The 25151-nt window shown below is 32.3% G+C and overlaps 1 long non-coding RNA gene across 3 annotated transcripts; it reads left to right on the forward strand.

Moving 5' to 3' along the window:
- Nucleotides 1-63: 63 nt before the first annotated feature.
- LOC143246507 (uncharacterized) lies at nt 64-24719 on the forward strand. 3 transcript variants are annotated; one of them, XR_013026004.1, is made up of 4 exons: nt 64-9257; nt 9850-9969; nt 18853-19100; nt 21047-24719. It is a non-coding gene; the product is annotated as an uncharacterized LOC143246507 (long non-coding RNA). The 3 variants fall into 3 exon arrangements; XR_013026003.1 differs by lacking the exon at nt 18853-19100 and having other exon boundaries at nt 64-2738; nt 3981-9257; nt 21047-24710; XR_013026002.1 differs by lacking the exon at nt 18853-19100.
- Nucleotides 24720-25151: the final 432 nt, after the last annotated feature.

Below are 25151 nucleotides of genomic sequence, written 5' to 3' on the forward strand. Positions count from 1 at the left end.
AAAGTATGATCTTAGATTTTTATCAGTATTTTAGTTACAAATATTCAACTACTCTGATTTTCAGTTCATAACTTTGCTTTCGTGCAAATGAAATTAAGTTATAATGCTACAATGTTATGTTTATTACAACTACTAGCAAACAATATTCCCTCTCAGCTGCTTCTTCTTCCTCATGATTCACATGTTATGAATCATATGAACAAACTAATTTACAAAATGGTACTATTAAAGTACTTTAGAAATATTTAATATCATTTAATTATTCAATACAGTATTTCTAGTAGTTTAATAGCATCAAAGTTATATTTATAAGTGTTCATATTAGAAAGCAGATATTTTTAATACAGATAAATAACAGAAGACGATACTTGCGAAATACGTCAATTAGCGAACTCCTATATATGGAGCCGCAACGCACAGCTGGTTTAATCTATGGTTGCCACACACCAGCGAAGATAAAAACTTTCTTGGAACGTGATTTTAAATTAAGTATTTCTTTAATAAGTTGAAAATTTATCAAACTTTTTGCTTACAAAATCACGAATTTAAACCATTTTAATCTGAAAGTAAAATGTGTGTGAATCGTGTTTTAAATCTATACTCACTGAAAAAAGCTTGAAAAAGGCATTTGTTTGATCTTACATCCTTTTTCTCTACTGTAGTTACAACTAACAATATTAATGTTTCCAAGATACTGGAAGAAGAGCGCAAGAAGGAAAATTGTTCTGAAAAACAAACAACAAGATACAACAATCTTAATACTGTTTTGTTAGAGCACTGAATACTGAACTAGTAAAGCTATTTGGTAAAATGCATTTCATGTGACTGTTTAACAGTAATAATTAATATCAGTTTGATTTTATCAGTTAATATTTTGCAGTGTTTTGTGTCGGGCTACTCTTAAATTATCTCTATTTTCAGCAGTAATATTTTTTTCTCTATTCCCTCACAAAGTATTAGTTTTGTATGTACATACGTCGCTTTTCAGGGATAATTTTCAAGTTTTCTTTTGATTGTAGAACAACAATATTCTTAGGTAATATAACAAAGTCGTGCAACTACTGCATATCTTCAGCAGAATAAGATGTTTTTACTGACGTTTAGAGATAAGTATTGTTACTTCACTTACATATTCTACATCATCAGTTGTATTTCATTGTTAGATCTATTAAACTTCAAAACTAAAACAGAATGAACCATATAAACACTTTTCTTAAAGGTTTCTGTTTATTCAAACAAATCAAAGCTTTGAATGTTGAAGAAACGTGAGATTTATTTCAAATAAGATTCCAGTACTGGATGACTGTAATCTATGACCTAGATATTTATTTATCAAGAAAAAGATAAATAAAAAGATAAAAGTCCACAATTAAGATACGCAGATATAAGGAAATAATATCCATTTTTATTCTTATCAGTTTGGATATTTTTTACCTATCGGAAATAAAACACCTCTTTCTTAGATAAAATAATTATTTGGCTTTCAACCATGAACATTTTTTTATCATTATTTTTGTTGAAATAAATATAAGCAAAGTGAAGATCTTGGAAGAATATTGCTGTTAAACGAATATATATCATTATTCATCGCGATTGGTGTGTTTGTTGAAATATACATACTTTAGTCTCGAAACTAAGCTTTATGGTGTTTTTTATGTATGATGTCTGTAGCATATGGTTTCAGTGATCAGCTATTATGCTGATTTTCAACTTTTCCTGATGTTTTTCGATTTGGTATCAGGCTGACTCTGTGTGAACATTTCTTCTTTATCCAGTGCTGATATCGTGCTCTTCTGTCCCATTCACAAACACACACATAAAAAACAATATGAAAACTTATTTTAAACGAATTGTTGACCCAACAACATGGAAAGGGCTATTTTGTATCTACAGTGTTGCTTATTATGTTTTTGTGTTTGACCTTATTAATAAGTTCCACATTTTCGAACGTTTTCTTCAAGTGAACCAAATGAAAAATAGGAACAGAAGTATATATGTTACCATAGTAAAGGAAACTTGTTTTAGAGGAAATCAATGAACAATAATCACTCTCTTTGTACATAGACTGAAGCTCATAGGATTGATATCAATTCAGCAATATTATTGCAATATAAAGTGAACCTTCTTGCGATTAATATAGTATAAACTATTTCTCACGACTTCTGTACGTGTAAAAGTACGTACCTGTCGGGACATTTAAAGTTGAAAAGAATTATTATCATCGTTCGTATTGACATCAGACTCAGAATTGCATAAAACTGTAGGAAGAGTCTCTGATAGAGTGGGTACATGAGGTTCATGAGCATCTCCTGTTGGTTTTATAGCAGACTGAAGGCTCGATGTGTGTATGTTAAATAGCAGTAATTACCAGTGTTACTGCCAGCCGAATCTTGCCTAATGTGTAAAAAATGTTGGATACAGTCAGTATATTATAAAACCTTCGAATAATTGTAATAAATGCTTATTAATCGAAAAACTAAAGATATTTGATGAAAAACTTTCATATGTTTTGAAAATTACAAACTCTTTGACCTCATAGAATTTAATTTGGACGTTACTATTTCTACAAGTATATTACATATTTTCGTCATCAAAAACTTACTTGTGTTTTAAGAAGGATCTAGTTACCTTCTCCGTCAAGTGCATTTTACCTGTGTATCAACATAAAATTAATTCACTCCCAGTTGAACGTCAATAAAAGACTGAGTTCCATACCAGATAGAAAACTCGTAATTTTTGTAAGTATAAAAACTGTTGTGTATAAACCTTTATTTTCAATAAGTGGTTTTATAAATTATATTGTTATTTGTATATTAAAATATATTTATGTTAAAAGGAAAATTATGTGGAGCAATCTTGTTGATAAATTTGATACATATTGATATTCAATTAACTTCTAAATTAAAATTAAAATTTTCAGCCATTTGAAATCGTAATAATTAACGTACGTTAGATAATAAATCGGAGACTCGTGCGAGATAAATCATAAAACGTAACAAGACCTTTTTATTAGATTCTTTTGCATCATCGCATTGAGTAAAAATCTCTACACCTTTAAAAAAATTAATAAAATCGTTCAAGTTTCAATTAAGAATATATTGAAAAGTGTCATATGTATTCATTGTCTTAGAAATCCTTTCACTGTACAAGTATCCTAATCTCATTGTAGTTTTAGTCAAAACTATATACATACGTACGTGCCTAGTTACAGCAGTTTAGAAAACGTGGTCAGAAACACAATACACATAAACAAAATAACGAAAAATAACCATGGAGTAGTACCATACCAAGGAAGATACCACTTAATGATGTTACTGTCTAGTAATTCCAAGTAAAAATGTTAATATGTGGCATTTGCATATATGAATTAAATGATTCAACTATTTCAATAGTTCTTATTATTACAGTAACAATTTGTTATTATTTATCTAAAACTCTGTTGTTAAGATTCACATTGTTATTAATTTCCAGGTGTACTCTTTTGTAGCGAATCAGTTTAAAATAATTTAAGATTTCGTGATAATAATTGTTTTTATTTTTCTGTTAATAAACGAAACGCTTATTTCTTGTATCGGATACATATAACTGTTGACCTCACCTCTATCATTCTGAGTTGCCAGATTTATTGTAGCATAACTTCTGTTGCCAACATTTCTTCTTCACTAGGATCTTCCACTGAGATAAACACAAAATAGCAAATATCGGAAACATCAAAAGAAAATAAGGTTTCGCGTCTGCTCTTTGTATAATTGCGCAGAAAGTCCAAACGACAAAGATAATGTCTGATGCGTCACTAGTATTTTTTATACGTCTTAGTAACGAATATCTTTAACGAACGTTAAATTTTCGGCTGCATATGATAGTTGAATGAATTTGTTATTTAACATCCTTGTATAAATATGCATTGAATTTCAACGCTTTTCTTATTGTGTATATTAATAATTAGTAACTTCTCTTGTTAATACAATATGCTGGTTTAGAATTCAGCACAAGGAGACACAGTGGACTATCTGTGCTTTGCCCACCACGGGTATTGAAAACTAGATTCTAGCGTTGTATGTCTGTAGACACTCTGCAGTACATCTCGAGAGTGGCTTGAAACTGAAACATTCAGAGTTCACGGGATGAACTTCAAAGTATATATTCAAGGTACGTTTTGTGGTTTTACAAGAGGAACATAAGATCTATATATTGAAAAGTGTAATATGTATTCATTGTCTTAGAAATCCTTTCACTGTACAAGTATCCTAATGTCATTGTAGTTTTAGTCAAAACTATATACATACGTACGTGCCTAGTTACAGCAGTTTAGAAAATATGGTCAGAAACACACATACCCGTAAATAAAATAACAAAAATAACCATGGAATAGTACCATACCAAGGAAGATACCACTTAATGATGTTACTGTCTAGTAATTCCAAGTAAAAATGTTAATATGTGACATTTGCATATATGAATTAAATAACTCATGGTATATATGTAGTAGTCACTGAAACGCTTTCCACACTGTGTGGTCTTTGGAGGGAAACAAGAGCAAATGTCATATTCCACTAAGATGTTATTAGTGAGTCATGCCCTCTACTTCTCTGTTAGTTAAAAAGTACTTATGGCTGGTGTAGATAGTTATTCTGTAGATTTACAAGAAATTTGTTATATAAACTGCAGCGACATCTAATGATTAATAATCGAGTATTTAATAAACTATTGACTATTTGCTGTTTTCATTTTTTGTAGAACCTTTGATGTCTTAAATAGAGATTGCACTTTGTGAAATCTCATTCTTTTACGTTATAAACAACAACATAATCATTATTTTCATACAGAAAACACTTAATTTCAAAAATAACAAGCTTGAAACTTTCTATAATTTATGTTGTTGTTTGTTTTTTGAATTTCGAGCAAAGCTACGCGACAGCTATCTGCGCCAGCCGTCACTAATTCAGAAGTGTACGACTAGAGAGAAGGCAGCTAGTTATCACCACCCACCGCCAACTCATGCACTAGTCTTTCACCAACGGATAGTGGAATTGACCGTCATATTATAACGCCGCCACGGCTGAAAGGGCGAGAATGTTTGGTGCGACGGGGATTCGAATTCGCGACCCTCATATTACGAGCCGAACGCTTTAACCTAAATTTCTATTAATACGGTAAAGATCGTTGAAGTCTGAATTTGTCTAACACAGGAAATGTTGTGTCAATGACATAATCCTCTACTGAAAGTAAATATTTTAAAATATTTTATGTTTGCAAAAGTTTAATTTATTGAATGAAAGACATTTAAAAGTGTTTATCTTAGTATATTTCTTAAACTTTATTATTCTTAGTTAATAGTTTTTCTGCTTCGAAGCACTAAAACAAAACACTCTAGACGTTTAATACTATTGATAAATCTTCATATATTAACGGTACTATAAAAGATATTATATATCAAAGGTTGATTGAGTGTTTAATTGTTTTGATTATGAGAACAAATTAACAAAACAGACTGTCTGTGCTCAGTCCATCACAGATATCAAAACTGGTTTCTAGCATTGTAAGTCCGCATTGATACCGCTCAGCCATACTAAAGGATAAATAAATAGCTTATAAAATTGTCCTGCGATTCATATTATAACAATGTTCTTCCATATCCAGAAACTAATGTAATATAAAATTTTATACTGAAAATCCTACCAATATAGCGACATTTAGTGACAATGGTTACAAAATGTTCATATCAGTTTTGAACTGCTTATTACTTCAAACATAAATCACTTCCAAACGTACTCAGTTGTTCAAAGTACACTGCTTTTGAAAATAATACTATAAAGCAAAATAAACATGTTAAAATATTATTTGAGGTTTATATTTTTGATTTTCAGGTATTAAATTAAAAACTGCTTAATCAAAGTTTTCTATAGGTTTGAAACCAAATAATAATTTGGAACGATTTACTAAAGTTTGAAAGTTAGCCATATTTTAGGATTAGACTAGCAACGGCCACAATACAACGTATAATTATAAGTGTAAAGTTTGTCTCTCACCGAATCATTCATAGATTTCTGTTGCACGTCCGGTGAAACTGCTAACACCGGGATAAATTTTCGAAAGATGTTAGAAGTTCTTTATAAATATAATAAAATGTAAGATACTCAGAATCCTAACCTTGTTTTCGATGTTGGTATAGTTTTTATTACGTGATTTAACTTTGTAAATATACAAGACGAGATTTAGCTATTTGATACACGAGCGTTATTTTCTACTTGCTCCATGGCAATTAAGTATTCATATAAAAATAGTGTTATATATATATATATATATGTACATATAAAGTAGATAATAATAATTACTCTGATAGAAATGATACAGTAAAAGCATGATATTAAAGATACGAGTGTCATCTTTATTGGGTAGAAGACCATTTGATAGTGTTTTATTCCTCAGTTCTACTTATGAATAACAAACTTAGATGTTTGATGTTAAGATATTATTAAATACTATTAAATGAGTCATTAAGTAAAAGACTTGATAGTTCGAAACTTTAATATACTCAGTCGTAAAACAGGAACGATTATACCATGCGTCTTATATCAAAACGATTAGACGTTTAGACTGATTTACATGTTAATTGTTGTAAGTAAACAAAAGACGACTGTATCGTTACATTACAGAGTCAATATTATGATTATTTTTCTTTTGAGATTTAAATATTTTAAATAATGGTCTCACTATACGGAGAAAAACATTCTGATCGTATGTTGGACTGATAGGAATGTAATTGAAAATTTTAAATCTTTTAATTAGGTTCATGCGGAATGAGAGGTCATAGGTTGAAGACTCATTATGTTCAAGGCCTTGCTCTCTCCATTTCATATGTTCTCTTTCTTCTTCTGAACCTAAAATTCATATATTCTTATTATATATTTTTAGCTTTGAGACTAATTTAAATGTGTTATTATTTCCGTTGATCAAAGTGTTTATTCATTTATATCTAATATTACATTTGTAGTTAAAATGAGATAATATTTTCACATATTTTCCATGAGTAGGTTGTGGATATTACATCCCTATCAGAATCATAAAGATATTCTGAATAGAACTTTCCATTTTCTTATACAGTTGTTTTTTCCTGATACTTCTTTGTTGCTCAGCTTTGAATAAAATATTTGATACTTCTCGATAGTTAACCAAACGGAAACGAAACAAACTTTCCTCAATTTTACAGCTGTGGTGATATAATACATAAAAGATAGATATATGAAAGAAAATAGATTCTTTAATGAAGAGGTTATTTTAAGTTTAAATTTTGTTTATTGTCACGTACAATGCTATACAATGAACTATCTACGCTGTATCCACTCCAGATATTGAAATCTGATTTTTAGCGCTATAAGCTATCAGACTTTGTGCTAAGACTGTTTGACTTTTACATGACATAAAATTATAATTTTGTGAAACGAGAGAGAATATGATTCATAAAGATTTTATAACCAGACTTTGTTTGATGTTATCAAATAATATATGTAAGAATGAGAAATGGAAAGAGATAGATGAGTTATCAAAAAAGTCATGTTACATGTGCAAGTTGATTTTTTGTATTCGAAAGTAAAGCAAAACAAAATTATCATGTTTTGTACAGATTCTAAAAAAAATAAAACTTCCTGAATATTAAGTGGCTAACAATCTAATAAAACACCTAACGCAATACTTTAACGGTGTTACAAATCACATTGCAATGTATTCGGTTTATTAACGAACCCTCGAAGGAATGTTCTCTTACCTGGTATGGAATTGTCTAACACAAAGGTAATGAGTTTACTAACAAATACACTAGTGTTCAATAGAACTGTAATGAGTTGGTTTGCTACGTCATTACCTAAACGAAATAATAAAAATATTTTTCTACATTTGGTATTCTGTATGTTTTGTAAATTGTGGAGCATTGAAATGTCAGTATTATCTTATTGATGGTTTTAGAAACTGTTTCATTACGTTCATAAAATTTCCTTCTCCAAACTCCAGTCACACTCAAAACTGTACGCACCTATATTAATAGCACCTGGGTGTCCCTTGAACCACTTTGGAATGGCAATGCCCATAAATAAAGATAATCGAAGGATAAAAATATTTCTCGATTATTCAAGGTTGATAAATCTGACATTGGACAGTCCAACTCCCGTAACCATTGCAAACATAACAAATATAATTCCTCCAACAATTGGCTCAGGAATAGTGTTTAAAAAGGCTCCAAACATTCCAAGAACTGCAAAAATCAACATGGTAATAGCACCATACTGAGTTACACGTCGACTAGCCACCTGCTGGTGGAAAAATTGAGGAAACTAAAAAGTTAAATAAGTTTTACGTTTCTGCAATACCAGAGGTTACTATATTTACACATGTTAATTTTTTAAATATCAGCAGTTATGATATACATACGCATGTATAATAACACAATAAATCTAAACAATTAACAATAACATTGAAAATTGTAATAGTAGTGCTCTAGTCTCTATTTGAGAAACAGCACAGGGTCATACTTTTGTTATTCTGATTGCTGCAATAATTTGACTGTAAGAAGTCATTCCACTTCCAGATCCCCAAATTCCAGAAACGATACAGCAAATTCCTTTTGCAAATATTCCCCAGTTTATGACGCTAGGTAGATGAGGAGGTGCGGAAGCTAGTCGTGCGCATGCGTAGTAATCTCCTATTGATTCCAATACCGAAGCTATTATTCCAGCAAATATTCCCAAAACAGCACTGATAGTAACTGTTGGTAAACCCCACTGTCCTGAAAGACAAAAATGAAGATGTAAATGGTCTACCTTTATTTCAAACGTAATATTCGTAACATACATATCGACTGCTTTAACAAAACACACATCAAGTAAAAGATAAAACACCTCAGCTTCTTTCAGATTATAACTTTTAATTATTATAATTTTGTACTTGAAGTTAATGTATGATTATAGTGATTTTACATTGCACAGTGAACTTCACAATCAGTTTAGTTTCATAACAGTTGAAGTGATAACAAGTTTCTACATTGACAAAACCGATCAACAGATAATTACGTAAACTACTTACTTAACTAAAAAAAAAATCTAAATTTTAATGAATATTTATATAACTACTTTCCTGGATAAGGAAATATAAACCAAGGACTGGAGTACATCGTCTGTACACGAAGATCAGTTCTGGCTGAGTCGGTTGGTCCCAGGGCACCTGCTGCAGTTAGTATCAAGCAAATAACCCACGCAGTAACTATAGTAAGTAAAACCTGAAAGTAGGCTTAGAGTTATTTGTTATTCAATGATCAAATGGTTTTTCTAACCACTATATATATATATATGTATATTACTTTTATTAAAAATGTTTCAGTAATTTATATTAGCAGTGAATATTTTGTGAGTGGAAATTGGTTTACATACAAGCGCAGAAATAATGCTTATTGAATATGTTTGAAACCAAATAGTAAACATTAACTGAAGATGGACGTTCACTCTATAGTTACTTTGCAAAAGATATTTAAAAATACATTTAAAATAGTATAACGTAACACAAAACATTAACACAACTATAAAGTTACTTATTATGAAGTAATGCTGTAATAATTATTTCACACATACAATATATACATGTATGATCTTGCCTTTGGGGTACCTGTTTTGTAATACGTTATTTTTGGTTTCCATTTTGTTATATCTTGTAACGTTACAACAGTTAAATTTGGCTGTATTTAATTTCTTATGTTTTTACAACTGTTCAGAAAAAAACATTTCTCAGTAGCCCTAAATTATTTTGGGATTTTTTTAAAAATTAAAGTTAATAATTGAAGTTTTGGTGTATATTTATCTATAGGTGAAATGAGCGGTGTTTAAAATCCATACTCACTGGAAAAAGCTTGAAAAATGGCAGTTGTTTGATCTTCCACTCTCTTTCTCTACTGTAGCTACAACCTGGAATATTAATATTTTCGAGGTACTGAGAGAAGAGCACAAGAAGTAAAACTGTTCTGAAAACAAATAACAACAAGATATAGATATTTTAATACTGGCTTGATAGAACTCTGAATGCAAAACTGGAAAAGCTATTAAGTGTAACAGATTTTATATGAATGTTTAACAGAACATAGTAATTAATATCAGTTTGATCTTATCAGATAACGTTATCAAAGTTAATCTTTTAACAAAGTTTTGTGTAGGGCTACCCTTAGATTATCTACATCTTTAGCAGTGATCACTCCCTATATTCCTTCAACAGTATACGGCCCTGTATGGCCAGGTGAGTTAAGGCGTTTGACTTGTAATCTGAGAGTCGCGGGTTCGAATCCCTGTCACATAAAATATGCTCGCCATTTCAGCCGTGGGGGCGTTATAATGAGCGGTCACTCCCACTCTTCTTTCGTAAAAGATTAGCCCAACGGTTAGCGGTGGGTGGCTGCCTTCTCTCTAGTCTTACACTACTAAATTAGGGACGGCTAGCGCAAATAGCCCTTGTGTAACTTTGCACGAAATTCAAAAACAAACAAACTATTAAAAATGTATTTGTCATGAATGTTCACATCTCGGTTTGCAGGGAAAAAAAAAGAGTTTTCTTGTTAATTTTTAGGCAATAATTTTATGTCGTTGTTTCATCTTAAAGGGAGAAAATGTTAAGTAAAGGGATTCGAACCCACAACCTGCAATTTTAAACGCATCAACCACCAGGCCATGTCAAGCTTCTAGTGTATGTTATATAGTATTATATTGCAAACTTCTGTAAATCGGTTTTATTCACCATTTATATTCATTCACTTTTTAAAAGATCATAGGAAAACCTTTTTCTCTAAATATTTTTTTTCTAAATGTGATGCAAAATGCGACGATTATCTACTAACCGTAGAAAATAATAAATTGAAAGATCAAGATATACGACACATGATTACGAAATAATGCTCTTGCATAAAGATAAACATTGTTGACACTATTATAGAATAGTTTCACCTTAATTTGATTTGGTTCCAAATAAAGTTTTCATTTTGAAAGTCATTATTATGAGAATGGCTAGTTTCATTGAATATTTGCAGGGGGAAAATGTAGTTGTGATAAATGGAAAAGCAAGGCTATCACTAAGGTTGTTTAGGAGTTTCTAGTGATTTACTATTGAAGTTTTGATACGTAAGAGGTAAATAGAGTTGTTTGGGCAATAGTCAATCTCTACAGTGATTTGTGTGTTTGACGGAGAAAGTAAAAGTACATTTCATATGTTTGCAGATTGGACAAAATACTTTCAATTGTCAACTGTATAGCTTTGTACTAGAAACAAAGAATTCTCCCTTTCTGTCAAATGGCGCTAAAGTTTCTCACCTGACGTATCAGTTTAGGTTTGTTTTAAATTTCGCGCAAAGTTACACGAGGGCTATCTGTGCTAGCCGTCCCTAATTTACCAGGGTAAGACTAGAGGGAGGTAGCTAATCATCACCACCACCGCCAAATCTTGGGCAACCCTTTTACCAAAGAATAGTTCGATGAACGGCCACATTATAATTTCCCGACGATTGAAATAGCAAACATGTTAGGTATGACGGGGATTCGAGCCCGCGACCCTTAGATTACGACTCGAGTGCCTTAACCATAAGTTTCTTTATAATAATAACAAAACACCATTAATAAGATTATTACAAAACAAGACTTACATAATTGCTATTCCCCAGTTTTTACTAGCTTTAAAGGCTGCTTTTTCGAAGAGAGAAAGTCCAACCAACGATGTAATTCCTATTACACCTGAGAGTCCAATAACCATTTCAAAGAAAGAGAGATGCCCCAATGATAGCGCCTTGTATCTAGACAAATATATCAAAAGCTATATTTTAAACGAAAAAAAGATAAAATATAGATTATTTCAGATAAGATATTGTTTACGTGTCTCTAAAGCTTACTTCAGGAATTATTCGAACATGTAAAGAATATTCATTCTACTCATTCTCTCTAAAAATAAAACCCTAAATTGTTGAGAAAAAAACTGCACAATCTACATGATTTTAGCAACTGATTTTCAAGTTTTCCAATATTCCAGTTTGTAATAACTTCTATTAATATAACTGATGATGCTCAAACAATAACAATAAATTTCAAGTCCAAGTTCTATCTGGGTTTAAATTTGTTGTAAACCTTAAACTGGATTATTATTTATTTAGCTTCTAGAATGGTTTGGTTTGTTTTGAATTTCGCGCAAAACTAATCGAGGGCTATCTGCACTAACCGTCCCTAATTTAGCAGTATAAGACTAGAGGAAAAGCAGCCAGTCATCACCACTCACCGTCAACTCTTGGGCTACTCTTTTACTAACGAATAGTGGGATTCAACAATCACATTATAACGTCCCCACGGCTGAAAGGGCGAGAATGTTTTGTAAGACAGGGAGTCGAACCCGTAACTCTCGGATTACGAGTCGAGTGCCTTAACCACCTGGCCATGCCGGGCCTCTTAGAATGTTTAATCATTTATACAAGGGCTATCTGCGCTACCCGTACCAAATTTAGTATCGAAATATAAGAGGGAGGGAAGCTAGTCATAACCACCCACCGCCAACTACTGAGTTACTCTTTCACAAACGAATAGTGCGATTGAGCCATATATTATAATCTTCCCACGACAGAATGGGTAAGCATGTTTGGTGTGACGGAGATTCGAACCCACGACCCTCAGATGATAAGTCCAGTGCCCTAACCAACTGGTCTTGCTGTGTCAAAATGAAATGAACAGACTGAATGATAAAACATGTTTACTCCCTTAATTCTACATGAAACAACTTTATCAAAACAATTCACACACATCCTTAAAAACAAACTCCGTTAGAATGTTTAAGAGTCCCATACTCGCATTATTACACGTATAATTTTACGAATGTTAACATATTCAGTGTTATTTGTGTTAGTTTTATTAGATAATTTATTTACATAATTTTGGTTAGTTTATCTTAATGGTTCTATAGAAATGTTGTGCAACGTTTAAACAGCAACTACTACATTTACTGTTTTTACTTTAACATATTTATGATTAGATACTAGATACTTTTTAGTTAGACCGTACGTTTGTTATACTGGAAAAGAAATATATAATTTACTAGCAGTACTAAACCTTTCTTTCAGGTAAACCCTATTCTGTAAAAACAAGCCTTTCGACAAAGATATATCACCATGCACTTTGACAACTGATAACAGTTCTTTTATTACTTTAGGAGTCTTAGTATATTTATAGGAATTATTTATACGATTATTTATAGTCGATTGATCGGTGTGTTTTTTTATATAAACTAATGACCAATATCAATAGTCTGCAAACCAAACAAGACCTAACTATTGGAGAAATATAAAATTATCTCCCAGCTACGATTAATCGTCGCTAATCAGTGCAGTCAAATAATTTTTGGGCACTTTTGAAAGGTTACTTTTTGCGCATCAAGCTAGACAGAGCAAATGATGTATACAGAAATGTAAATATCATATATATAAAAACAACTTCACATATTAGTAACAAGAGATAATCCCAGTTGTCGAGGCACTTGAAATTTCTACAGACAGGTTTAGAGCAAAATAATCTATGACATCTTTTCTCTTTTCTTTTTATTTCCTACATTTTTGTGTGTCAGCAATACCGAGCGTTTCACCGCGTAGTCACGATTTGATTTTTGTACTTATCAAGATCTCTCCCAACTTACTTGCAATTTCAAATTGTGAGTCCTCGGGCGTGGTTAAATATATCAGTTGAAATGGAATGACTTTCTGTGTTTAAAACTGTAATTTCATCTCAAATCTGTCAAGAGATGACAGAGCTATTAGTTAAAAGTTTTTACTTGAAAAGAACACAACATAAACTCATACATGCTAAGCTGAAACTAAAAAAAAATAATCTTTCTCAAAAGAAACCAAGAAAACGAACTTCAGTTTTGCATTTTTACTCTGATAATTTTATGTTAAATAAATTAAGGTAGAATTTACTCCCTTTTTATTACATCCTTATATACTGCCCCTTTATACTACAAATAGGGTGAAAAACATTGTGGTGTTTGTAAAAATATTATTAAAGGTCGATAATATGTATTTTAATGTATGTAGACACATCTCTGTTCTTCTGAGGGGCGGAACAATCGTTCTCCTTTATCCCCGCCTGTTAAGTTTGTTTTTGAATTTCGTGCAAAGCTACACAATGGCTATCTATGCCATCCATCCTTAATTTAGCAATGTAAGGAATGAGGCGAAGCAGCTAGTCATTACCACCTACCGCCAACTCTTGGGCTACTCTTTTACCAACGACTAGTGGGATCGACCGTCATATAATAACGCTCCCACGGCTGAAAGGGCGAGCAGGCTTGGTGTGACGGAGATTCGAACCAACGACCCTCGGATTACGAGTCGAGCAACTTGACCACCTGGCAATGCTTGGCCACGTTCATTAAATTTAAAGTAATAATGATTACATTAAAACTTCCATATGTGTCTGGAAATAAACAAGTTGATGATTGTTCAGTACTAAGGGTTGAACTGCTTGTGGCCAAACAACAGGACAGGGATTTCTGGCTTGATGTTGGTGAGCCTAAAACGAAGTTTTGGTTCCACGTCAACAAGACAAATTAGTGTTGAGGAACAAAAACCTTTTAATGTTGGTATCCTTATTTATTAATTGTCCCTGCTGGGTAATAACTGGCAGTACATGCACAACAGGTTCAGAAACACCGTCCTTGAAGTGGTAACTTTCTGAGATTGTTATCTACCAACCATATTGAACGTATAAATGTTTTATATATTTTAAGAATTGTGTCCGGTTAGCAGTCACTGTCCTCACCAGCGATGAGTTTAATGTAACTAATACGGTTTATAACGAGAATAAAGGTTTTTAATATTCTTTCTCCTAGTGAGGCGAGTGAAGTGATCCCAAAATATTTAATATTACTGTTTAGTTTTATTTCTACGGCTCCTTACTTTAGTTTCGTTATCATCAGGGTTAATCAAAGGTTGGTCACACTTTTTTTTGAAGATAGATTCTGACTGTATATTAGCCATGCTGCCTTCTTAAAAATCTTTGTTGAATCTGATGAAACGCTCACTACTATGAACGTTTTTTTCGAAAGTATAGAGAAGATGTATATTTAGAAAAAGTGTCATGCAACGCAACGGTTCTGTACTTCACACAACCAGATGTGAACTCGATAAATGACATAAAATATTTGAGAGTTCTACAACAATACACGCAATTCATCAAGAATACTTTTGTCTAAAACAAGTAAAATGTAAGAACAAATATAAGGAATATTTCACCGGTCGAATAGACTTCCAAAGGCCTAACTTCAATTTTCTTTTTCAACGAGCCTCTACTGTTCCACTCGCATAAAGAGTGCGAGAGAACAACAATGTAATAGAACTTAAGCCTGCATACAGCACGTGAACATGTGATTGAAAAGTTACAGCATATTATAAGTGAACGAAATTGCTTACAACACGACTGCGTGAATAGCTATAGAATTAAGTGTGTTATTTGTTTTTTATTGTTATAAAAACATAACTCATGACCCGGCATGACCACGTGGTTAAGGCACTCGACTCGTTCTCCGAGGGTCGTGGGTTCGAATCCTTATCACACCAAACATGCTCAACCTTTCAGCCGAAAATCAAAATAATAATAACAACAAGAAACCTGGTGAGTTAGCGGTAAGTTCCTGGAATAACAACACTGCAATTGGATAACCCGCAGAAGGCACAACAGACAAGTTAGTGTGATTTTCGTTTAAAACAAACAAAACTCTTAGAATCTACAGATGTAGCAATATATTTAAAGCTAACTCGTTAAGCACATAAATATCAAGCCAAAAAACGTTCACAATGTTTCAAGTGTTGGAGATTCAGCATGTAGCTATTTTGAGAGCCTTAATGTAAAGGTTGAAACGTTTAACAGAAAAATCTAGTCCACACAAGCACACCTACACACGTAATTCCATCTTCTAACAGCGGGTATCGAAAGAAGCTCTGAAGATTCACTATTTTTTCTATACAGCGGACTTAAAACGCTGAAAACCGGGTTTCAATAGCCATGATTGGCAGAGCACATACAAAGAGCATTTTGTGTAGTTTCGTGATAAAAAACAAACAACTTTTAACATTGCTAAAGTATATTCCCTGAACGTAAGTTTTAGTATTATCCAGATAATATATTTAAAAATTATGCATCTATCTGACAAACTCGGCTGTTCGAAAGAAACAGTTGAAGTGACCTCTGCTTGCCCTGTCAATCCACCCAAATTCAAATGGTTATATTTAGGAAACCATTATGCAATCAACAGATGTATTCCTTTACACTAAAGAATTCTAGCACTTGGTTTCAACCAGATTTTGGGGAAAAAAATAATTATTTTCTTGAAAGCACATGTAATCACCACCTATAATTAATTTCAATTAAATCTCACTATGCCTTAAATTTGTGATACAGCAGAGCCAAGTGGTTCTAGGTTAATTTTACTTTAATTATTGTAAATTTAATCATCGTCTAAGCTCAAATGTATTTTATTTTGTGTTTTATATTTTTTATTTACGGTCAGTTTGTTCCAATTTTTCTTCAATTTTTTATTATATTTGAGTATTATTGAATTTCAACAACAAAGCACTGGTATGAATTATGATATATTGAATTCATAAGTTATTTATATTTTGTTGTTTTAAAAGAGCTAATATTAAATTAATTGTTAAATCAGAGACGGAATTTAAATGGTTCAGCAATAACTTTGGAGACTGATAATACTAAAACCTGAGTTTCGATACCAGTGGTCATTACAGCATAGATATCTCATAATAAAACTTTGTACAGTTAACTGCAGACAAAAAAGAAAAAAATTAAGTAGATTTTTGTCTCGCCAACTCCATTCCAATTATTCTTTTTAACACATTCAATAAAATATACAATCAATTTTTTGTTTTAGGAATCTCTGCAAAGATATACGAGGGTTATATGCTCCACCTGGCCCCCCCCTAGTACAGCGGTATGTCTCCGGATTTACAACGCTAAAATTTCGATTCTCCTCGGTGGGCTGACAGTACGAAAAACACGACATGCTCCACCTGTCACTAATTTAACAGTGAAAGAATAGAGAGAAGACAGCTAGTCATCAACACTCACCACAAATTCATGAGCTACTTTTATCAACAAATAATAGGATTGACAACAACATAATAACACACACACGGCTAAAAAAGAGAGCATGTTTTGTGTTATAGGATTCGAATCTTTTATCCGCAGATTATGAATCGAGTGCTTACCCACCTGGCCATGGTGGACCGTCATCTCTCATGGACTAATTAAAAATAATCTGATGAGATATCTGTACTTTCTTTTTCTGTTTACAAGAGATTTAACAATATGGAATTCGCTTAATAATTCGCTCGTGGTGAACCGTTGAAAATGATTAACAATCACATGACTTAATGTTCCTGTTCTTGACAACATAAAACAAGGGATAGTTTAGATCTGTATGAATTCTTTGGATAAGTAGAATACTTTAAACTTATTTATTACTCAGATGTTCTGTCTAATCAAAAAAGAAAATTTACAAACTTTATTTACCTGTGATAACCCAGCGTTGTTCTTGTGTGGTAAAGATTAGTACGTAGATTATTTTAGCTGTTATTGGTAACCTTAAGTTTATTTTTACTTTCGTTATAAAAATATAGTATGTTTAATTTTTATAGCATTACCGATCAACTACGAAAGTGTACACAATGCTAAATGTACTTACAAGCACAATATTAGTTTAAGCCCTTGCTCACAGTTGTGTTGGGAAATCTTAGGTTTACAGGCAAAAAAAAAAAAAACGAATTCAGAGTTACAGTTATTGTGAATTACAAATAAAATACAAAATGTAATGAATAGAGAAGTGGAGCTCACATGGCTCGGTGGTTAGGGTACTTTTCTTGCGATGAGGGTCGTGAATTCACATTCTGATTCCGAACATGTTTGTCGTACATTGTTGCATTTTGGACCTATAATCTTGCTTTCACTCGACATGACCAGGTGATTATAACGTTTCATTCGCAATTTGACGATCGCTGGCTAGAATTCTAGTCCCACAGAGCATGCTCGTCCTTTCAACCATGGAGGCGTTATAATAAGATATTTAAACCCATTACTACTTGTAAAAGAGTAGCCTAAAAGTTGTCGTTGGATGTTAATGACTAGCTCCCTTTCCTTTAATCTTTCACTGTCAAATTAAAAACTGCTGGCACAGATATAGCTCGTGTAGTTTCGTGTGAAATCCGAAACAAACAATCCACGTGTAAAACATTATTCGCTTGAAGAACTACCAATCAACTCTAACCTATTTTAGGTCAATATCTTTACATAGAAGACGGAGTATTGATCGAATTTAGTATTGATCCAGTGCTAATTAATAATGCTATATTAATAACTACTAATATAAAGTCATCCCTTAAGTAACGCACGATTTTAAGTTCAGAAAAAGAGAAAAGATTTCAGACGAATTTTATGTTATTTAATCAATATGTATGTTCAATTATTATTAATTACTTCCTGCCAACAATTCATAAGCTTCTGAGTGTCACTTCTATAAAATTCTTAGGATTTCGAGAAAAAGAATGAAGAGAGGATACTTTTGACAACTTCATGTGTTCAAAGCTCTTTTCCATCAGACAGATCTGTAAACTTTAAAATAGATAATAATCAGATGAGGAAAGGTCTGGAAGTTAAGGAGGGTGTGGAATTTTTCTCAGTCTAAATCCTTAGTCATTGCATATGTGATCCTTGCTGTATGGGGTCGTGCATTATCCTGGCGTAACACAACACCTTTACGATTGCTCAAAGATCGCTTTCTTTCTTTCAGTGCAACATTCAGGCGCACGAACTGTTGACAATAGAAGTCTGACGTAATCGTTACATTGAGTGGCAGCAACTCAAAGTGGATCACACCAACAATATCCCACCAAACACGTAGCAAGATACTCCTAGGATGGAGGATCATTTTGGGCTATGCTTTAGCCAGTTTACCTGCACTCAGTCATTGTCTGCGACGCTTACCATTTTTATAATATATCCATTTTTCATCTCCAGTCACTAACCTGTCCACAAAAGGTGAGTTACATTCACGAGAGTGCATAGAAGTGCAATTGTTCACTCTCACTCTGATGTTGGCTTCTGTGAAATCATGGGGACCCAGCACAGATAGCCCTCGAGTAGCTTTGTGCGAAATTTTAAGTTTTGATACCTTTCCAATCTGTTGCAGATAACAGTGAAGAATTAAATGATTTTTTTTCAAATTTTAAGTAACTCCATTTTTTAGTCTGAACTATCTTGTTTCAATTTTTTTTGTAGCATTAAAACTTTCTGTATTACTATAGCTATATAGGTGAGTTATATATATTGAACCCCACTTATCTTCATAAAACGTATTTTTTGTTGTACTTGTTCATTTTCCTTTCGTTAGTTATATTTTTGGGCACCAACAATATCAAACTTGGGCACGTTTACACCCGATTCAATATTTTTACTTATGAAGATTTCTATCAGCTTACCCCTCATTATAATTAGATGCTCAATGTAGCACATCATATATATAAGTATATACAAGTATCCGTTTCAGAAAGGAATTCGTTGGGACACCATAAATATGGATTTCAAACGCTATAAATAATTGGTTAAATTCCCTTTGATGGACACAGAAGATAGCCCGATGTGGTTTTGCCACAAAAAATGCACACACACAAACACACGTTTCAGTAAAATAAAGAAATTATTGAAAATCAGTTTGAATAGTTTTTTCAAATAATTACAGCGACAAGATTCGTTAATTTTTTCTTAACGCTTGTCTGGAAAACTTATTCACTTACTTCGATGAAAATTCGTTGAAAGAGTGAAAATTTGATTTACTCAATAAACACTTAGAGTACGATTTAGACGACTTCATAAACACACTAAGCTTCAGTTTTACTGAACTAATACTGTGAAAAGGTGATTTTTAATATTCAGATGTTTTAAAAGTGCTTTCAAACGGGATATTTTTGAGGTCATTGTTTTGTTTCATCATGATCCTTAATATTAATTACCACCATGTTAATTATTTTTACATTTGTGTAAAAGTGAAATATTTTACTTTAATGAGATTTTAAACATTAATAAAGTGTAGGTCGTTCATCCAAATATGTAAGGCTGTTTTTCTCCATAGTTAAAAGGTAAGACATATTATTTAAATCATAAGATTTGTAAATACTATAATTTGCTTAGCCCCATATTCGTGATAAGCTATTCAAGATGGAGTCGGAAAATAGAACTATCATTGAATATGTGGCATATGAAATTTAATGCGAAACATAATTTTTGAACAATCGGTAAAATATATCAAAAACATCTAAGTAATGTAGCGCAGGGATTGTTTGTTTTGAACGTCGCACAAACATACGCTAGAATTCTCTTCGTTATTAAAAATACCTCCCATGACCCGAGTCACACCAAACATGGTAGTCCTCTCAGCCGTGGAGACGTTATAATGTTACGATCAGTCCCACTATTCGTTGGTAAAATAGTAGTTCAAGAGTTAGCGGTGGGTGTTGACGACCAGCAGTTTTCCTTCTTATCTTACAATGTTAAATTATGGACAGCTAGCGCAGATTGCCCTCGAGTAGCTTAGCGCGAAATTCAAAACAAACCAAACCTCCCACGACTAGAAGGGCGAGCATATTCTGTGAAAAGGATTCGAATCCGCGACCCTCATTTTCCAATTCAAACTAGGCTTTTACCACTGCGAGATATGGGAGTTTCATTGTTTTGGAGTTGTTACCCACTTTATTACAGAATGTTTAACAGACAGCTTTTATATTGATCAAAAGATATAGGATGTTACACAGTCTTATATCTCTAAAATATTAGAGTACATCAAAGTTTGCATCTGTTTGTATTTGTCTTATATTAATTCCATTTTCTTTCTTTTTATAGTAAGTACACAAGGTGCATTATATGCTTGTAATGTAATGTTTTGTGGTTAATTATGTACTATTTTAACTTTTTACTTATTCCTATAACAGAAAGACTTGATCTATTCAGTTTTATCACGTGCCGAACGTGTTACAGAAAACTTTTTGAGACCAATAAAAGTAAACAGGAAGCCCTAATGTTTCATAAAACCTTATGCTGACTGGAAAATTTTATTAACAACAGCTTAATTTATTGTTGATGTGTTTTCTTTCCTTTCTCTTCACGAAAAAAAAAACATTGAACTTAATTATATATTTTAACGAAACGACAGCGAAGCCATTACTATAGATAATTAACCGACTAGTTTTATTTAATAGAACGACAATCTAATTTTTAAACACTATATCATGACAAAATTTGGAAAATGAGAATTGTGTTACGCAGTTATTTTTTATAAGCTCATCTGTCCATGGAACAATGGTGAATAATGTAAATATTTGTATAATTTTATATATATGGTGTGAATTTCTACAGATTCCTTCACCAATCTATCTTGATATACATATAAAAGCGCAAGTGTCTCTCTCTGTGGGTCTGTTCCTTATTCACATTGGCCACATTGGAAAAGTTACAAACACAGACTCAACTCACAGATAGAACTTTGTCCGGGAAGTAACGTGGGTTATGTGGATATTGCATCAGAACCAGCAACTTGAGCCGAATGTGACCAATATAGCAATATGTAATCTTTCTCAGAGAACTTCTATTTACGTTTCTTCTCTGTGTGAGGACTTATTGTAGGTTATAACAATTTAGAAACTTCGTGAAACTTTCATTTGTACTCCTTCTATCCCCCCTCAATGTTTTCTACCTTTACTCAAACTCCCCCTGAACTGAAAAAGGCCGATGCTTTCTTTCATACATGTACGAGCGCTCACATATTATGCTACACTTGTGAGTACTCACAAGAAACTGCTATACGATGACTTTACAAAAATGTTTGATATCAGAACATTTTCATTTAGGTTCTGTTGCAACCAGAAGCGAGTAAATCAAATATTCATTAAAGGGGTGATAATTAAGCCACAATACGCTGAAAACATGTTACGTATTATATAATTTATCACGGATGAGTCAACTATTTATTATGCTACATACGTGTAGCATAAATAAATTTATCACGATTTCAAATAGCTGGAAATTTTAATTTTAATTTAAACGTTAATTGAATGTCATTATGTATCAAATTTATATTTACTATAAAAATTGATACATACAATTTTCTATCTTTACTCAAATATATTTTAATATACAAACAACAACACAATTTATAAGTACTGTTACTCTAAATAATGATTTATGTTCAAAAAGTTGTAAACAGTACCAAGTCTTATATCTGGTCTAAAACTCAATCTTTTATTTACGGATCACTGAGAGAGAATTAATTTTGTATTGACGCACAGGTAAAATATAACCAACGGGGAAGTTAGCTTGCTGCTCCAATAAGCACAAGAACTTTTGCCAGTCATAATAATATCAAGTATCCTCGTTAACATGCTAAAGTCCGAAGTTAATTCAATGAAGTTAAACGGTTTGTTACGTTCGAAATCAATAAACGTTATTCGTCAAATATCTGTAGTTTTCTGATTCATAAGCGTTTATCACAGTTATATTTTCCGAGGTAATAGTATACTAACTAAAGCAAACCAACAATATTAAACTGTCTACCTGCATTTCATTACTTACCTTTTATAAGCTTGAGAGGGGATTTTCTTTAAATTTTACTGGTTTTTTATATGCGCACATCGTATATTGTTGATTCTTATGAAGAGAATAGGCAAGGCTTTCGTATTACACATTTAACAATATAAGTTACATGCATTTCTAAATAAGTATATGAAACTGAAACAAATACAGAAATTAAAATAAATATATTATGTTAAATCCGTTAAACATACTTGACCTGACAGCAGAAATGAGGACACCGAAAGGTTGAAAATTTTACTTTAGAAATTTGAAAATTCATTGAAAACACATAGCGATGTGTCTTAAAATAGTTTCAGCAACTTCAACTTTTTGTCACACGCAATTATTTAGTTAGGTAAAGAAATGACTTCTGCAAAATCTCTCGAGTAATAATGTTAATTTAATCAAAACCACGAGGATATTTAAAGCCAATTTCATCTAGTAGTTATAAACTGGTCCAAAATATTCAAGATACTGTCGAGAACATCGTCTAAAGATTCTTTCTGTATACAGATACATAAGGGTCGAACTTAACTACTGCGTGAAATTTCTACTAAATTAATTTATTGTCAACAGTTTTACATTAAACAAGCTTTCGCTGTTGTAAATAACTTGTCTATAATTGACTGCTTTATTATAGTGCTGCCATCTATGTTGCAATCTTGTCATTGTGCTCATTATTCAACATAATAAAGTCTTGTTCTTGTAACTTAACTTCATTTTTCGAATTTTGTCTTTGTTTATTAATAGCAATAGAAATAAAACAAAGTATTAAAATATAGTTTATGGTAAATTTGATTTAGTCCTACTTAACGTTTCTTTTTTTCAGTTTCTATACCTATAACTAGATCTATCACTTGCACAGTTCATTTAATTATTTGTGACTTTCAACAAGAAACGTATCAAGTAATAATTATAACTCGACTAACCGTGGACTCCCACATTGGACATCCTTAGCTCTCAGCAGACAAATTTTCACTTTGATAGAATATGTCGATCCGAGAACGAAGATATATATTTCACTGTTATCTTACTAAGTACAGTGCATGTTGCTCAATTTAAAACACAATTATATTAATATATGTATCTTTTAGGATAAACTTTGAATGACAGAATAGCCTGTCAAGTGGGTAACATAACTATTTTCTTCAGTAACGTGATACTTTTACTGCACGGTTCAGATCTTCATAAATCATGAGATACATTTATACAAATAGCAAAATATCAAATGTTGTTTATTATAAACTTTATTTATGTATTTTGCTGTAATTTGTGTACATACTCTTGACACAGTAAATATGTTTGGTTGTTTCATGTTTCCAAAGTGTTTACTTAATATTATTATGCGTGAAGTAACAACAGTTATCCATGTTATGTGTTTTCATAATTAATCACCAGTTAATTACTAGATAGAGTGTCTTCTTTATTTCACGTATTTAAATTCTTCCCCAATAATCATTAGAATTACAATTAAGCCCGAAATAAAGCTTATGCTCGAAATATCTAAATGAGAATGTTTTTGTTTCTTAAGGTGTATGTTTATATCTCGTTTGGTAGATTGTTTAGGCAGAATATTTATGATGCGTATATTTGAATTGGAAGGTATTGCCTGTTGAAAAAAATATATATGTAGAAGAAGATGTCGTATTCTAAAATTTTGTTTTTCTAGTTCAGGCAGTTGTCGCCCATTCCAGTGTACTCATTAATGTGATTTTACTTAAAATGCAACATATAGAAAGCATATTGAATTTTTATCAGTTATTTTGACTCAATGACTGAGTTTTATTTGTTTGTTTTGAATTTCGCGCAAGGCTACACAAGGGTCACCTGCGCTACCCGTCCCTAATTTTATTTCCCGGCATGGTCACGTGGGTAATGCACTCGACTTATAATCTGAAGTGTGCGGGTCCTAATCCCCGTCATACCAAACATGCTCGCCCTTTCGACCGTGGGGGCGTTATAATATTACGATCAATCCCATTATTTGTTTGTAAGATAGTAGCCCAACAGTTGGCGGCGGTTGGTGATGATTAGTTGTCTTTCGTCTAGTCTTACAATGCATAATTATGGACGGTTAGCGCAAACAGCCCTCGTGTAGATTTGCGCGAAATTCAAAACAAACCAAAAATCAAACCTAATTTATTAATGTAAGAGTGGAAGGAAGGCAGCTAGTTATCACTACCCACTCACTGTCATCTCTTGTGATACTTTTTTACCAAAAAATAATGCGAATGACCGTCAATTTAAAGTGAACTTTATTCAGAAGAAGATAGTTACTAAGTAATTATTGGGTCTTGTTTCACTGTTTTGTCTATTAACAACATCTCAAATCTGGAAGATTGTTTTGGTTTTCAAATTCGCGCAAAGCTACTCGAAGGTTATCTGCGCTAGCCGTCCCTAATTTAGTAGTGTAAGACTGGATATTTAATTAAGGAAGCACCAATTTTCGGTAAAATTTGTGATGAAGTT

The sequence above is a fragment of the Tachypleus tridentatus genome, chromosome 3 (assembly GCF_004210375.1).
Source record: "Tachypleus tridentatus isolate NWPU-2018 chromosome 3, ASM421037v1, whole genome shotgun sequence".
In the NCBI taxonomy this organism is placed as follows: domain Eukaryota; kingdom Metazoa; phylum Arthropoda; class Merostomata; order Xiphosura; family Limulidae; genus Tachypleus; species Tachypleus tridentatus.